The sequence below is a fragment of the Pseudonaja textilis genome, chromosome Z (assembly GCF_049901715.1).
Source record: "Pseudonaja textilis isolate UNSWEBS1 chromosome Z, rPseTex1.2, whole genome shotgun sequence".
NCBI classification, from domain to species: Eukaryota; Metazoa; Chordata; class Lepidosauria; order Squamata; family Elapidae; genus Pseudonaja; species Pseudonaja textilis.
The window spans coordinates 109,176,008-109,192,194 of record NC_142008.1 but is presented as its reverse complement, the minus strand read 5'-3'; the positions used below and the strand labels follow the sequence as shown (position 1 = coordinate 109,192,194).

The 16,187-nt window shown below is 39.8% G+C and overlaps 1 long non-coding RNA gene and 1 pseudogene across 1 annotated transcript; one reads left to right on the top strand and one right to left on the bottom strand.

Moving 5' to 3' along the window:
• Nucleotides 1–4,859: 4,859 nt before the first annotated feature.
• On the bottom strand, nt 4,860–9,436 carry LOC148124242 (uncharacterized). The gene is made up of 3 exons (XR_015739946.1): nt 9,362–9,436; nt 7,493–7,630; nt 4,860–5,422 (listed from the first exon to the last, which is right to left on the bottom strand). It is a non-coding gene; the product is annotated as an uncharacterized LOC148124242 (long non-coding RNA).
• A 3,309-nt stretch (nt 9,437–12,745) lies between these two features.
• Nucleotides 12,746–13,189, top strand: LOC113449568 (ribonuclease pseudogene; annotated as a pseudogene).
• The last annotated feature ends 2,998 nt before the right edge of the window (nt 13,190–16,187 follow it).

The following is a 16,187-nucleotide window of genomic DNA, read 5'->3' as shown; positions in this document are numbered from 1 at the left end:
ATTTGCAAAGATAGGGAAACCATGAGATTATTTAAAAATAGGGCTAGAGATTTGGCTTGCAAAAATATAACCCATCACTAGAGGGCACCACTATTTTTGAAATCCTGTAAAACAGCATGGAAACTAGATACAGGTAGTCCTCGACTTACAACACTTCATTTAATGACTATTAAAGTTACAATGGCACTGAAAAAAGTGAGTTATGAGCCCTTTTCACACAAGCAAAGTCAATGGGAAAACCAGATTCACTTAACAACAGTGTTACTAATTTAACAACTGCAGCAATTCGCTTAACAAGTGTGGTGAGAAAAGTCATAACATTGGACAAACTCACTTAAATGTTTCACTTAGCAACATAAAAGTTGGGCTTAAGTGTGGTCATAATTTGAGGACTACCTGTATTCACTTAGCATCTACGCAAGTTAACCTTGAGACTCCCTGGAGAGAGGAATGGTGCCTTCTTCTGGCCTGACCATTAGTGATATCTCTACCAACCACTTGGTTTTAACCTGCCTTGCTCTGTCTGGTCAAAATGAAACAGAATTAAGTGTGATACTGGAAGAAGTGCCTCTATCCTGTATCAGTGGGGATGGAAAGTTTTCCCCTTGTTGCAGGGGTGGGCTTCAATTTTTTTTTAAGCAAGGGGCTCTCTGCCCTAATGACTGGGTGGGTGGGCGTGGCTGGGTGGCCATATGGGTGGGTGGGCGTGGCCAACTCAATTTTCCTTCTTTGCCCTAATTACCTAAAAAAAGATATATACCAAAAAGTTGTTTATTATTTTGTGCATTTAATACTTAAATAAAAGACTGGGCGAAACCAGGCTTAATAGCAGTGACTGTGAGAGGGATCTTGGAGTCTTAGTGGAGTTTCTGGTGAGTTACATCATTCTTATTATTTGGGAATTAATCCCCTCCAAGGCTAGTGGCTATGTTATCTGATTTTCTCAGTGGCTCTGCCTCTGAGTGGATTGTTTATCTAGCTTGCAACACTTTTACAAGGTGTGAAATGCTCTTGGCTGAATGCCCAGAGGTTCAATTAAGCCTATTAAGAGCTTTCCCTTGCTGCTTGTCTTTCTGAGCTTATTTGGGGGCTCTCCGAGCCCTGCAGAGTCTTAGCTAGGGGCTCTCCTGAGCCCCCCCGAGCCCCCAGCAGCCCACCCCTGCCTTGTTGCAACTGTGCTGGTGACATGCAAATTGTTAAACATAGTGTGCAAGATTGCCTACCATGTGCATTCTCTGATTCTCTAGAACAGGGCTGTCAAACTCGCAGCCCCTGGACTGGATGTGTCACACTCCGGCCACACCCATGCCCGGTTTAGCGAATGGGGAAAAAGTCACGCTATGTCACATATTGACACAAGTTTGACAGCCCTGCTCTAGAAGATATGCACAAAGCCGCTGCCAGAGGCGATTGCCTGGATTACTAAATTGGGCATCCAGTTATGAGGCTACTGCTATATTCCTGTAGAAGTTTTGTATATAATTATGAGGATTGTGCATATATATGGTTACTTCTCTTTTGTCATGTTCTCATCGTATGCTAAATAAGAGGGCATATCTGCATTACCATCTTCTATTTCACTTTCCTGCCATCTGGTGGAGCTCGGGAACATTGCAGTCCAGTTAGGTAGCCTTAACACAAGGCTGCAGTATGGAAAATTAGCTTAGTTTAGTTTACTTTATTGTCATTGCACCTCGTACAATGAAATTAAATACCATTAAATTAAATACAATTAAAATCCCCACTGTCATAGTGGGGATAACACAGACTAAAGAAAACAGAGTTGCTTATCTTAAACCAAGACGAGATTAATATTAGTGACTATTTTTGAATAAGTCACATGCAAAACAATTTGTTTTTCACGATGGACTGAGCATACATAATGTGTTTGTGTATGTGCACAGACACACATATTTTTGTATAAAAGAAAAAGCTACCATAATTGTCCTGCCACAGCATAAGAATCCACTGGAAGGAAGGGTCACAGAAAGACATGATGCCAATGAAGCTTCAAAACCTATTTAACATTGCTCACAAAAACCAGAGTTTTGATCAGGTAAGTACAAATTTTAATACTTTAGGTGCCATCTTATTATAGTTGACCATCCCTTCCCACCCCAGAGATGTCCTGCATGAATATCTTACATTTAGAAAAGTTATCTACTATAAGTAAGGTCAAATATAGTTATAGAGGTCATCATTTTCCCCACTGGCCAGACTCACTCTTTTCTACACATCCTCTCCATAACCAATTTCCCTTTTTATCTTCTGAGAGGAGACTTCGAAGTATCCAAATCAGAATGTCTAGAGATACACTGATAGCTTTGTTCCATATAGAGATAGTCCTTGACTTATGACCACAATTGAGCCCAGAATTTATGTTGGTAAGTGAAAAATTTGTTAAGTGGCTTTTGCCCTATTTTATGATATTTCTTGCCACAGTTGTTAAGTGAATCACTGCAGCTGATAAGGTTAGTAACCTGGTAGTTAAGTGAATCTGGCTTCCCCCGTTGTCTTTGCTAGTCAGAAGGTCACAAAAAGAGATCACATGATCTCTGGGACACTGCAACCATCATAAATATGAACACCAGTTGTCATGCATTTGTATGTAAATCATGAGACTGTGGGGATGCTGCAAAGGTTGCATTGTAACTTTGAACGGTGACTAAATGAACTGTTGAAAGTCAAGGACTACCTGTAGTATGAACCTTGTGAACTCTCAAGTCTCTTCTTTCTGCTATGTATACAAAATGGACAGTGAGATAGATAGATAGATAGATAGATAGATAGATAGATAGATAGATAGATAGATAGATAGATAGATAGAGACAGACAGAAAGACAGAGAGATAGACAGAGACAGACAGAGAGAGACAGACAGAGACAGAGAGATAGACAGAAAGAGCGAGACAGAGAGTCAGAAAGATAGAGAGAGACAGAGACAGAAAGAGAGACAGAGAGACAGAAACAGAGAGTGACAGATAGAGACATAGACTGAGAGAGACAGAGACAGACAGAAAGACAGAGATAGAGAGAGACAGAGACAGAGAGAAATACAGAGACAGAGAGAGATAGAAAGAGACAGACAGAGACACAGAGAGAAAGAGAGACAGAGAACTTTTTGTATATATGCCTTTGATATATGCCTTTTGAGAGTGGGCACCAGAATTTCATTTTTAATGTGTGCCAGTGTGTTTACAGAAAAAATGATGACAATAAAGGTTATGAAAATTCTACCTCTGTGGGTTAGGTAAATGGAAGAAGTTGAATAAAATGTTTCAAACTCCTGTCCAGTTGAGCTGAACTACCATGTGCCAAGCGTGACTCGTGGCTTGGAAAAAAGTTTGCAATCTCTCATTGCCTAATAAAACCCAGAATGGCATGTGGGAGAAAATATGTTCACAACTGAAAGGAGTCCCAGATTTTGCAATCGCTCATCAGCTAACCAAACCCCAAAGGCATCTGGGAGAAAATATTTTCACAAATCAAAGGAGTCCCAGTGATGTCTCTACATCGGAAGAACATTGCTCACCTTTCTTTGGCCAAGACCTTTTTTCAAGAAATAAGAAAGGTACTTGACCTATGAAAGTCGGTTTTCCTCAGACATAATCTTTGGGATCAGAGTAAGCAGATAAGGAAATAAACACTAGACTCAAAGGCGGCATCAAGAGCTGGATGAACATTAGAGGTGAAAACCAAAGCTATCCTGCCTTCACTGGATTGTTCCTGTTTGTTGCTGTTCTACCTATAACCAAATATTGACTAGTCCAATGGAAACTGACCGAAAGAATAATATGTGCCTTTCTTAAGATAAAGGCTGGGATCATCAGCACTTGAGGTTATTCACTCCAGAATGTCAAGAATGTACTGAATAAATCCCATCAAGTAGGCTGAGAGTTGTATATAATGAAGATCTTCCTTAAGACTCCCTTAAACAGGTTTATCTATCCTGTTCTCGGGAGTTGTGTGAAAAGAGCCATATCCAGTCAAGTGCCTTCAAAGCAACTAAGGGGCCCCCACCGTTATTTTAGGAATGTCATCTTTTCCTTTGCAGTCCCTTTGGCCACACTGGGGGAAGGGGCAGTGAAAGAGGGGCACAGAAGGATGAAGAGTGGCTCCCAATTTTTCTGAAGCAGTTCCAACCTTGATAGAATCATGATGATGATTAAAACTGCAGGAAGTGACCCAAAGGTTCTTTTTCAAGAGACAACTGGAGTTTCTTTGAAGACATGTTGCTTTTCATCCATAGACATGCAGGAAGTGACAACCTTCAAATGATAGCCACCTCTCTGTTGTGCCAGGACACATGTGGTTATCAATTATGTCTTCTCAAATGTTGTTAACCTAGCCTTGCAAAGGCCATAAGACATCTTCAATGTGTGGTGAGAAGGTTTAATTTGGAGAAATTGAAGAAGTCCAAGTTTTGGGCTATGGCTATCTGACGTTGATGTGTTCCTATATTCAGTCTCTAACAAGCCTCCATTCTGCCAGTATTCCCCACCTGGTCATTTTCATCTTCCATAAAAGGAAAGGAAATGCTACCACTTCTCCCTCCATCTTTCCCCCACCTTGCTCAAGAGCAGGGATTTCTAAAATTCTTTACCTTCATGCCTCCCATTAGAGCAAGGGTCTTCAAGCTTAGCAAGTTTAAGTCTTGTGGACTGCAACTCCCAGAATTCCTGAGCTAACATGACTGGAGGACGAATTCTGGGAGTTGATGTCCACAAGTCTTAAACCTGTCAAGTTTGAAGACCTCTACATCAGTGTAATCATACCTCTCCTAAAATTCCAGATATTACAATGAACTCAAACGGACAATGAAGCAATACAATAAAACATTGAGAAAGAAGGTTTATTGTAACAATGCATAGTTGAACGTTCTTCACACCTCCTCTAGACTCTGTCTGCACCTCCCTAAGGGAGGTACTGTCATACTTTGGAAAACTTTAGAGAGATGTTTAACCTGACCTCTTGCAGAAGACTTTGAAATTAGGCCAAGTGGTGCTTGCCAGGTGATTCCACATCTGATCCTTTTGTACAACTTGACACAAATACTCTGAAATGGTTTATACTTCAGGAATTCTTTCTGTGCCTTTTTTTTGCAGGAAGACCCCATTCAGTCCCTCCCTACCCTATTTTTGAGATGGCAAGCTACCCAACCAAGGAAACAAACTCACATTTTTTTCCAATCAATATGGTCGCCTTTAGCTGAAGGATGTCCAATTCACATGGGCTATGAATACACAACCAAATGCTGAAATCACCCAGGAGCTTTACAGGTGCTGTAGTTACTCTTCGATGGGTTGCAAAGTTATCCCAACAAAGAAGTGGTTTTTATGTAGAAATGTGGTGGTTTTTCACAACCTCCCTTTCAGTTGCTCTTCCATGTGGTTAGAGAATTGAGAAGTTTTAGGGAAATCATCCTGTTTAAAAAAAAGCCACACACATTGGTTCGTTTAATAAAACAGAACAAAGGAAAAAACAATGCAACACTGTAAGAGAAAAGAAAGAAGATTAATAGAATAGAGTAGAGTAGAATAGAGTAATTTAGCATAGCATAAAATAGAATAAAATAGAATAGAATAACTGAGTTAGAAGGGACCTTGAAGGTCTTCTAGGCCAGGGGTCTCCAACCTTGGCAACTTTAAGACTTGTGGGCTTCAACTCCCAGAATTCCTCGTCCAGTCATGTTAGCTCAGGAATTCTGGGAGTTGAAGTTCACAAGTCTTAAACATGCCAAGTTTGAAGACCCTTGAACTAGACATACTCAGTTCCTGCAACCGTTCTTCGTGTTTTAGCCTTCAGTCTCCTTATTATCTCTGTTGCTCTTCTCTGCACTCTTTTTAGAATCTCAACATCTTTTTTATGTTAGTGGTGGAAAGAATACAACATCAAAGCATGTATGCATGGAAGTCTTTTCATACATGCTTGGATGTCTACAATGGAACCACAACCTTGACAAACAAAGCTCCTTCCCTTTAAAAGAGAAGAGATGGTCTTCGATCAACTGGTCACGGTTACCATCTTGACTATTTTTGACTCTCCCTTGAGAACATCATGGCATATGTGAATGTGAAGGTATAATTTTAATAAAAGGTGACTATACATCGTCATAACCATCCATAACCTACACAATAATTTGCATGTGTAAGCAAGCTTTCTCATAAGTCACAAGGAACTTCAGAGCTTCAAGCCACTAAGTAATTCGGCAGTGGTGGGATTCAATTTTTTTTACTACTGGTTCTATGGGTATGGCTTGGTGGGCATGCCATGGCTTGGTAGGCGTGGCAGGAGAAGGATACTGCAAAATCTCCATTTCCACCCTACTCCTGGGGGAAAGTTACTGCAAAATCCCCATTCCTTTCCCACCCCACTAACCTGCTTTTCAATTCCATTCTAGAACTGAATAGATGGGAGTGGGGCCTGTCAGAGGTGGTATTTGCCAGTTTTCCGAACTATTTAAAATTTGTGCTACCAGTTCCCCAGAATTAGTCAGAACCTGCTGAATACCACCTCTGTAATTAGGGCTATATTTGTTATTTTCCCAGTCTTGAACAACTAATTTCATAGCAATAGGAAAGATTAAGAGAATCCATTTCCATTGTCCAGGTATCAATATTCATGTACTGTAATAAATATGTGGATCAAAAGAATATGGTCATCTGAAAATATTTCACATTGCCCTAAAGTAGTCAAATGTATACATGTAATTAATCTTCCCATGAAATGTTATTTCAGATTACAAACTATTTATGTTAAAGAGGTATTAGCTTCATTGCATTTCTAAAAATAATTATTTTCAGTGCAATGCTGTCACTCCAGTGGTCACAACTGTCTCAGTAGGCATGACTGATTGCAAATTTTATTATCTCATTTTTGTAACTTTGCCCACTACTACTATAGTTGTATTGGGAGCTTCTGGGTTGAAAGGATTGAATGGTGACATCACAGTTGTCTACGGAAACATCCAGGTGTGGATTTTCATGTCCCCATTAAGTTGCCCACCAAAGTGGTACATATTAATGTCTTCAGGGTTGCCCACTTTCAAATTCTGGATTGGCAGAAGCTGGAGCATGTGACAGGAGCTCACCCTATTCCATAGCAGCAACAGGTTCTTGAATGAAAGCCTGCCAATTGTCAGTCCAACGTCCTAACCTCATTTTCCCACTTGAATTTATATAGCTCTCTCTTTTTCCATCTTTAAAATTAATTAATCCCATGCTTGCATTATTATTCCTATTAGGCACACATTTTTCTTTGTGACATTTCCCAACATGCACATTTTTCTTTGTATTTCCTTCTAATGTGCACCAGGTTTGTAAAGACTTTTGCTAAGCATTGCTAAAGTAGTAAGCAGTTTATTACTTCCACCAATATTTGTTCATGGATCTTTCCCTACTAAACTTGGGAGAACTTTTTTTGAAGCATCGATTTTGAAGGATACAATGAGTTTGGTATTTTTGAACAATGGCTTGGACATGAACATTACATACCTTATTATTCAAATGCAAAGCAAATAAACATCTTTTTAATTCTCAACCTCTTCATCTTGATATGTAGCCCTGGTCATGAACAGCCGGGATTGACTTAATTCCTTAAAAAAGGAGTCATTGCTCACATTTCTTCATCAGCTGAAAGGTCAAAGAAACTAAGAATCACATGCCTGGAAAACAAAATTGAGACTCAAGAGAAGGGTGACGTGTTTACTGATTAAGAAAGAAACCCTTGAATAATTTGTTCTTCTTAATCCCAATCCTCCTCCTCCTTTAGCCACATGGTATCCACTGGTTCTGTCCAGCTCTAAGTGATCACTGAAATCTCACCCCAACCCTTGGCCAAGTGATGTATAAAGAGGCCCAGAAAGCAGCAGAAAATGTAGGCATCGTTTGGCTTGACTCCCAATTGTGCCAATTCTTTGGAGGTGAGTTCCGGGCAGGGGGTGGGGGGTGGAGTGGGGGGTGCTTGCAGCCTGAGAACTCAAGATCAGGAAAAAGTGAGCTAGTGTTCTTCAGATGTTTTATGTTTCTAAGCCTTGGATGTCTTCCACAGCAGGGAAGAGGGGTAGGCGGAGAATACCTGTCTTTTAAAAGAATGTAGAGAGGACTAAATTGTCACTCCCTGGGTTCAAAAGAAAAGTCTTTGTTTCACATATTTAAAACCCAGTTTCATTCAGCCTGGCTAATGAAACGAAACCTGGAACACAATTATGGTTTCAAAATTTCTTTGCTTGGAGGAAGGGAGAGACTATTTATAATGAATGGGGCATTGTTACAGGATTTTATTTATTTAGATTTAGGTGTTGCCCTACTCCTAAACAATCCTGGGCAGCTCATGTATTCAGAGTAAGAGCAAGATTAAAAACACAGTCCAATGTACATAAAGAAGAGAATGGCTGCAAAGTCTTAAGAGTTTCAGCTCTTTCTGTGTGGCTATTGCTCGTTCTTACCAGGGCCTTTGTAATTGGAGATAGCAACTGTATCCATGCCACCCTTTTTGGGGTGGGGGAGGGGAAATCTTTTCTGCCTGGTCCACCAAGCAGCCAGGGCCCTGTTGTGGTTAAGCTGTTGGACCAGGAATGGGGAAACTCCCGTTCTAGCCTCCCTCAGCCCAGGGGCTTGATAGCTTAATTTGAGCAAATATCTCTCTCAGTCCAACCCATCATACCCAGGGATGTTGTTGAGGGGAGACAATGGATGGCGGGAAGTCTAGGCATTGCAATTAATCAAATAAAGGGGGATATTTGTAATGGTTGAAATGAGGGATCCTTGATGCTCTCTGAGTTTGGCTGTTTTCTCACAGACGTTTCATTACCCAAACTAGTAATATCATCAGTGCATTGATGATGTTTCTTGGTTTGGTAATGAAACTGGCAACCCAGCTCAGAGAGTACTGGGGGCTCCTCATTTAATCAAATAGCTTGACAAACTTTCCTATTTTCCCCAATCTGTTTCATGACAGATAATCACTTGTTCACTGTTGCTGTCCAGCATAAATCATCACAAGGCATCTGTGCCCTTGCACAGACGCATTTGTTCATCAAATAATTTTACATAGCATAAAAAATATTAATAATAGCAATAGCTCTTTGACTTACACTGCTTCCCAGTGTTTGACAGCCCTCTCTAAGCGGTTTACAGAGTCAGCCTATTGCCACCAACAATCTGGTTCCTCATTTTACCCACCTCGGAAGGATGAAAGGCTGAGTCAACCTTGAGCTGGTCAGGATCAAACTTCTGGCAGTGGGCAGAGTTAGCAATAGCGCTTAGACTTACATACCGCTTCACAGTGCTTCACTGCCCTCTCTAAGTGGTTTACAGAGTCAGCCTATTGCCCCCAACAATCTGGGTCCTCATTGTACTGACCTCAGAAGGATGGAAAGCTGAGTCAACCTTGAGCCGTTCAGGATCAAACTCCTGGAGTGAGCAGTGAGTTAGCTCTGCAGTACTGCCTTATAACCACTACACAAGATAAAGAATAAAGAATAAAGAGAGAATAAGGACAGAAATTTGAAAAAAATAGAAAGAAAAAGAAAGGGGGGGGGAACAAGATACAAAAATTGACTTATGACTTCTATTTAAAGAACTCTTACATTTGATTTTTAGTCTAAGACTATAACAAAATGTTCATGGGGAAAATGCAAAGACACAGTTGTTGTGTGGTGAAAAATAGATAAGGACACCTAGGCAAAATGTCACAGAAACAGATGGCTTCCTCAAATTATTCTCCTCGAATCATGCACCCTGCAATCAAAGATTGTACTTTCCATGCTAAAGATTTTTTTTAATTATTTTGCACTTTTGGTAAATGACTTCCCTTTGGCTTTATTGCAACAGTGTTAATTTGAAAGCAGGACTTTTGCAATTGATTTTGCAAGGTTTGAAGCCCAACCAAGCATGCACATTACTAGATAGCGTGTGTTTGTAAGCTGCCTTGGATGCGTCTAACAGAAAAGTAGACATGTCTCTTGTATGTAAGTAGGCAATTTTCTGTGTTCACTGTAGTTATTCACTGTGTCGAATAAATTGGTACAGGTAATCCTTGACTTACAACAGTTTACTTTATGACTGTTCAAAGTTATAACCGCAATGAAAAAAGTGATGTATGACCATTTTTCACCATTATGACCGTTGCAACATCCCCGTGGTCACATGATTTACATTCAGATTTCTTGACCATTGACACATATTTGTGATGGTTGCAGTGTCCTGGGATCATGTGATCCCCCTTTGTGACCATCTGACAAGTAAAGTCCATGGGAAAACCTGACTTACTTACAACCGTGTTACTAATTGGACAGCTGCAGCGATTCACTTAACAAATGTGTCAGGAAAAGTCTTAAAATGGGGCAAAACTCATTTAACAAATTTCTCACTTAGTGACATAAATATTGGACTCAATTGTGGTCGTACATTGAGGACTACCTTCACTGTTAAAATAGCCTTCCTGGTTTTGAAGTGCCTAAGAAATACCCTTCCAGAAATACATTAAAATAGGTGAAGCTACCCTTTTCACCCTATTTTGCTCTTTTTCTACCTTTGCACATCCAGTGGCCCCAAAGGTAGACACTTTAAACTCAAATTCAATTTATCTTTTTGTCGAATTTAGATATTGTCCATTTCACTCACAGAGTGACTCAGGGTGGTGTACAATGAAAACCTAAAAACCACATTCAAATATACTACTTCAGAAAAAAGACTAATATAGCAATAGCAATGGCACTTAGACTTATACACCACTTCACAGTGTTTTACAGCCCTCTCTAAGCAGTTTACAGAGTCAGCCTATTTCTCCTAACAATCTGGGTCCTCATTTCATTCACCTTTGAAGGATGGAAGGCTAAGTCAACTTTGAGCCTGGTGAGATTCAAACTGCCAAATTTCAGGCAGCCGGCAGTACTGCATTCTAACCATTGTGCCACTACGGCTCTTAAACAAGAATTACATTAAAAGGGCATTTGTGTTCAAAGATAAAAGGCAGGGCGAAGACCATCAATCTGTTCAGTGAAACTCACGCAACTTGTCAGCCAGGTGTCCATTTATTAATAACCTTAAGTTCCTATTGACCACTCAAACATGTGGATATAGGTAGTCTTCAACTTACAACAGTTCATTTCGCAAACATTCAAAGTTACAACAGCATTGAAACAACTGACATATGACTGCTTTTCACTTATGATAATTGTAGCAACCTCCTGGTCATGTGATGAAAATTTAGACACTTGGAAACTGTCTCCTATCGTTGCAAAGTCATGTGATCACCTTTTGCAACCTTCCGACAAGCAAAGTCAATAGAAGGAAGCCAGTGTCACTTAATCACCATGTTACGAACTTAATAACTGCAATGATTCACTTATTAAGTGTGGCAAGAAAGGTCGTAAAATGTGGCAAAATTCACTTGATAAATGTCTTGCTTAGCAACAGAAATTTTGGGCTCAATTGTAGTTATAACTTGAGGACTACCAATACCAAAGTTCTTCACTATAATGTTTTTTTATTTACTTTTTTCTACTTATCACTATTGTTACCAGCTGTAGTATTTCCTAATGGTCTTCACTCTGTATTAATTGGGTCTGACATTTCTTAGTCTTTTAATAATAGTCAAAGTGAGTTAAATGCTGCCACCTGATGGATATTTATATAATGGAAAAAGAAAAAAGACATTTTGCTTCTCATCCAAACCGTTTTATCAGTTGTGAGAACTGATGAAGCTTCTGGGATGAGACGTGGAACATCTTCTTTGTCTTCCTCAAAAAAATAGTCCAGTTGCCTTTGGGGGGGAGGAGGAAGACACTTTGGAAACAACTATGACTTGGATGACCAATAATCTCCATAGACGTACAATGAAAGAAATTTTTAAAAGTCTTCTGCTATCATATTCTAAAATAAAGGTCACCCACTGCAGACTTTCTATCACCTTATTTTGTTGCATATATAAATCCCTCAAGTTTCTTCCTTCCAGATGTTATAATGTCTTAGAATTATGGAGGAACTGGGGATGCTCATTCTAAAGGAGATAAATCTCATTGTCTCTTTTGACTTCACAGTTCAATGATTCTATGAGCTGACCTTCAAAATAGAAGGCACCAACTTTGGGAAAGATCATAAAACCTGTCCCAAAATTAGCAGAAATTTACCCAGTTTCACAGTGCCAGACTAATTCATGCTTATTATCTCAGAATACTATAAATCTTAAAGTAGCACAGGTATCCTTTAATCTTTGATCTGCACAAATGTTCTATCAAATGGAACATGATGAGCTTGATAAAATCATCATTGCTATAGTGGGATATGACCAGCCAAGTTGAAGGTCTCAAGGACAGTTGTTTGAATTGTTTTTATTTTAAGGTAAAGGTAAAGGTTCCCCTCGCACATACGTGCTAGTTGTTTCTGGCTGTAAGGGGTAGTGCTCATCTTCGTTACAAAGCCAAAGAGCCAGCACTGTCCGAAGATGTCTCCATGGTCATGTGGCTGGCATGACTAAACGTCCACACAGAACGCTGTTACCTTCCCACCAAAGGTGGTCTCTATTTTTCTACTTGCAATTTTAACATGCTTTCAAATTGCTAGGTTGGCAGAAGCTGGGACAAGTAACAGGAGCTCACTTCGTTACGCGGCGCTAGGGATTCAAACCGCCGAACTGCCGACCTTTCTGATCGATCAGCATCTTAGCCACTAAGTCACAAATTAAGCAGCTCTGTCCTGATCCTCCTCTTTTTCTTCTCTGGTCAGGTCCATCTGAAATCAGCTATGCTTCTAGTCTTGAAGAAATGGGGCTACCTGATGTTCTTCCTGCTGATGGCATCTTGTATGATTGTAAGCGAAACCTCTGAGAATCCTCGGCACAAGAAGTTTCTAAGGGAGCACCAAGACTTCCCCCAAACCAAAGTTGTGGGTCAGGATTATTGCATGGTTATGATGCTACAAAGGGGCATGACCAGGCCCTGCAAAATGACCAACAGTTTTGTCCATGCTCCTCATAACCAGCTGAAGGATGTTTGCAGCTGGGCTGGGACCCATTATCGTAGAGCTTTACGGCTCAGCAAAGCAGCCTTCTCAGCCACTACCTGCAACCTGCAGGGAATATCACAAGGCCAGTGTCGTTATTCATCTCAGACAGGACAACGACAAATCCTTATCAACTGTGATTCTTCTGGTTGGCCTGTCCATTTTGAAGAGAGCAACTTCATGTAGAGTTGACCCACTTGAAACTATGACAACATATTTTGGGCAGTTGGGTTATTTTGTAGAGTCGATGTAATACAATCCATAATCCTTACTTCACTTTTGTGCCTATATCGTATTAGGATGCAACATTTCATACTCTCATGATATAATGAATCCGGCAGGCTAGGTTATCCAATGGATTTCTGCAAAGTTCCACTTCAGAATTGATCTCAAATTTGACATCGGGATGGAATTGACAATTTGGGTTGAACCGTCATATTCAAATGTACACCTCTGAATTAACATTTTAAAAAAAGTTGTGGCAAATTGGTCCAAAGGATCTCCATTGGTCCAACTGATTTGATGTATAATATGGAACTTTCCACAAGGGCTCGCCCATTGGGATCAGTCATTTTATCAATGACCAGTTTAGGAGAAGCCTGTCATATAGGACCCACTACATTATGCAGCCCACCAACTATAGTTGGTATTAGAGACACTGCAATTCATAATAGTAGTTTAGTTTGGAAAAATGGAATGTATACATGGTAGGATGTGCACCATACATGAAATTACCTCTCCCAGGAAGAGTCCATCTCTATCCTGAGGAGTTTAAGGCCATTTTAATTAACTCCCCAATATTTAAATGTATCCTTTGTAAAATAATATCTAACTATGAGAATTATGACCTCTGCCTGTAAGAAAAACCTCAAAAAACTATTCTACTGCTTATCATGATGAGTAAAGAAGAGGTAGGGATCTGAGAATTAAATAAAGCTTGTTTGGGATGGAATTGAACTCTTCCTACTCAAAAAAACCTACAAGTTTCCCATTTGGGAATCTTCTCCAATTCCAAGTTTCACTAGATTTGTTGAGAATTTATCAATATGAAAAAATTAGCATTGCACTGCAGACTCCACCTCTTTAATAAATACAAGTCACATCACAATACACAATACTTTTGCAACCTTCTGACAAGCAAAGTTAATGGGAAAACCAGATTCACTTAACAATCACATACTAATTTAACAACTTCAGTGATTCACTTAATAACTGTGGCAAGACAGGTCATAAAATGGGACAAAATTCACTTCACAAATGTCTCACTTAGCAACAAAAATGTTGGGCTCAATTGTGATCATAAGCCGAGGACTACCTGTAATATAAGAAGCATAACTGGAGGAAAAACGAAGTTCTCTTATTTTTCTAGCTGTACACACATACCCGGAATTCCTAACTGCTCAAGTCATGGATTGTTTTTATGATTTGAGAGGTCATGATTTTGTCCAATTCCAGAAGGCTCAGTCTTGGCAAATAAATCACTCACTCAAGCAGCTGATTGCCAAGTTAATTGCACAGGCAGATTCCACAGCAACAGATTACATCAACCTCCTCCAATGCTTATGGTATGCAATCACTTTGGAAAACTAGGTGGTGCAGCTCATTTTCAGAAGTAGAATGGGTCAAATCTGCTTTGCACCTTGAAATCCTCTCCCTTTGCCACCCACACCTCCTCCTTCCATAAACATAACTCACATGTACACAGGCTTAACGTTGTTACTACATTAGCCATTTTTCTGGTTTTGCACAATGCGTTGATCTAATCTATTTGCTCAGGTTCCCACAATCCACAAAACCATTGTGGGAAGCCCCCACCCACAGAAGAATGAAATATTTTGGGGGGTATTAAAAAGATAGGTTAAAATATTTCCCCTGAAGGAAAATTTTTTAAAAAAAATCTTAAGGGAGACAGAAAACCACCCCCAGTTTCCCTGCCCCAAGCAGAAACTGAGGAAGCCAGCTTTTAGAAATGCAGATTTGGTAATCCATTCAGAAGTACTGGGTCAAGACAGAAACTCAGATAAGCAACAAACAAAAGGTTGACTAGATTAGCTCAGACACCCTAGGGTTTACATTTCCCCTTTTATCTAGAAAACCAGCCATGACCCCACATGGTCCCATAGGAATCCAGAAGATATAAAAACCCACCCACTCTAAAATCCATTTTGTCAGCTGCCCATGAATCATACCTGGTTGGTGGTTCTGCTTCATCAATAAAGGGACCCTTCCTTTCCAATCAGCCTCCAGCTTCCATTTTATTTCCAGTGCCTTTCTCCTGGCTTGGAACTGAACCAGAGGGATTTTTCTTCCAACACCACCAAAGGTGAACTCCTAGGAAGCATAAGCCAGGATAGCATGTTGTGTGAAGGTAGTGGCTAGGTTTTTAATGGAGAGGCCTAATTGTGTTCATGGGAACAAATTTTTAAGAAGAGATCAAGCAGATAATCTTTTATCAGGGCTGCAATTATCCAGGGCACAGTTAAGAAGTACACAAATCTCCAGTTCTTTGCTGTCATCTAATGATCATGTCTATAATGGACAGAATTTAACATGTTTTCTTGGAAGAAATACAGGAAACAGCATACTGTCATCTTATTCCACAATTTTGTTTTGCTTTCTGAGCATACACTAGATATGGGCTTTTCCTAGTGGTCTCCCATCCATGTATTAAACAGGTTCTATCTTTCTTAATTTTTTTTCTCCAGCTAGATACTATGACAAAAGGTCCATAAACCAAGAAAAAAATCCTGTCCAAAGTGATGGAAATATTTAATTATTCAGAGTACATAGTTCATATAGTATATAGGAGTGCATAGTTTCGGTATATAATTTTTGAATCATAAACTAGTTGTAATTAACTAAACGTCAGGTGACTCAAAGATAGTTTGGGAGATTCATATTATATGGGGTGGTTTCACACAACACCTAAGATCAAAGGGCTAGTTTGTGAATCACTCTCTGGAGAATTCAGCACTGCAATATTATTATGTTGAATTATTTCAGAAAGAATCCTTCTTCCCCCCAGAAGCAAAGAAAATGAGGGGAGAGGCGGAGAGAAATTGATATTCCTCCCTCCCCCTTCGTCCACATCTGCTGAAGGAAACAGAGGAAAAATACTTTCCGAGTTTTCCCCAGATCAGCTTGAAATACATTGCGCGCGCTTGATATGCAAATAAAGGGGCAG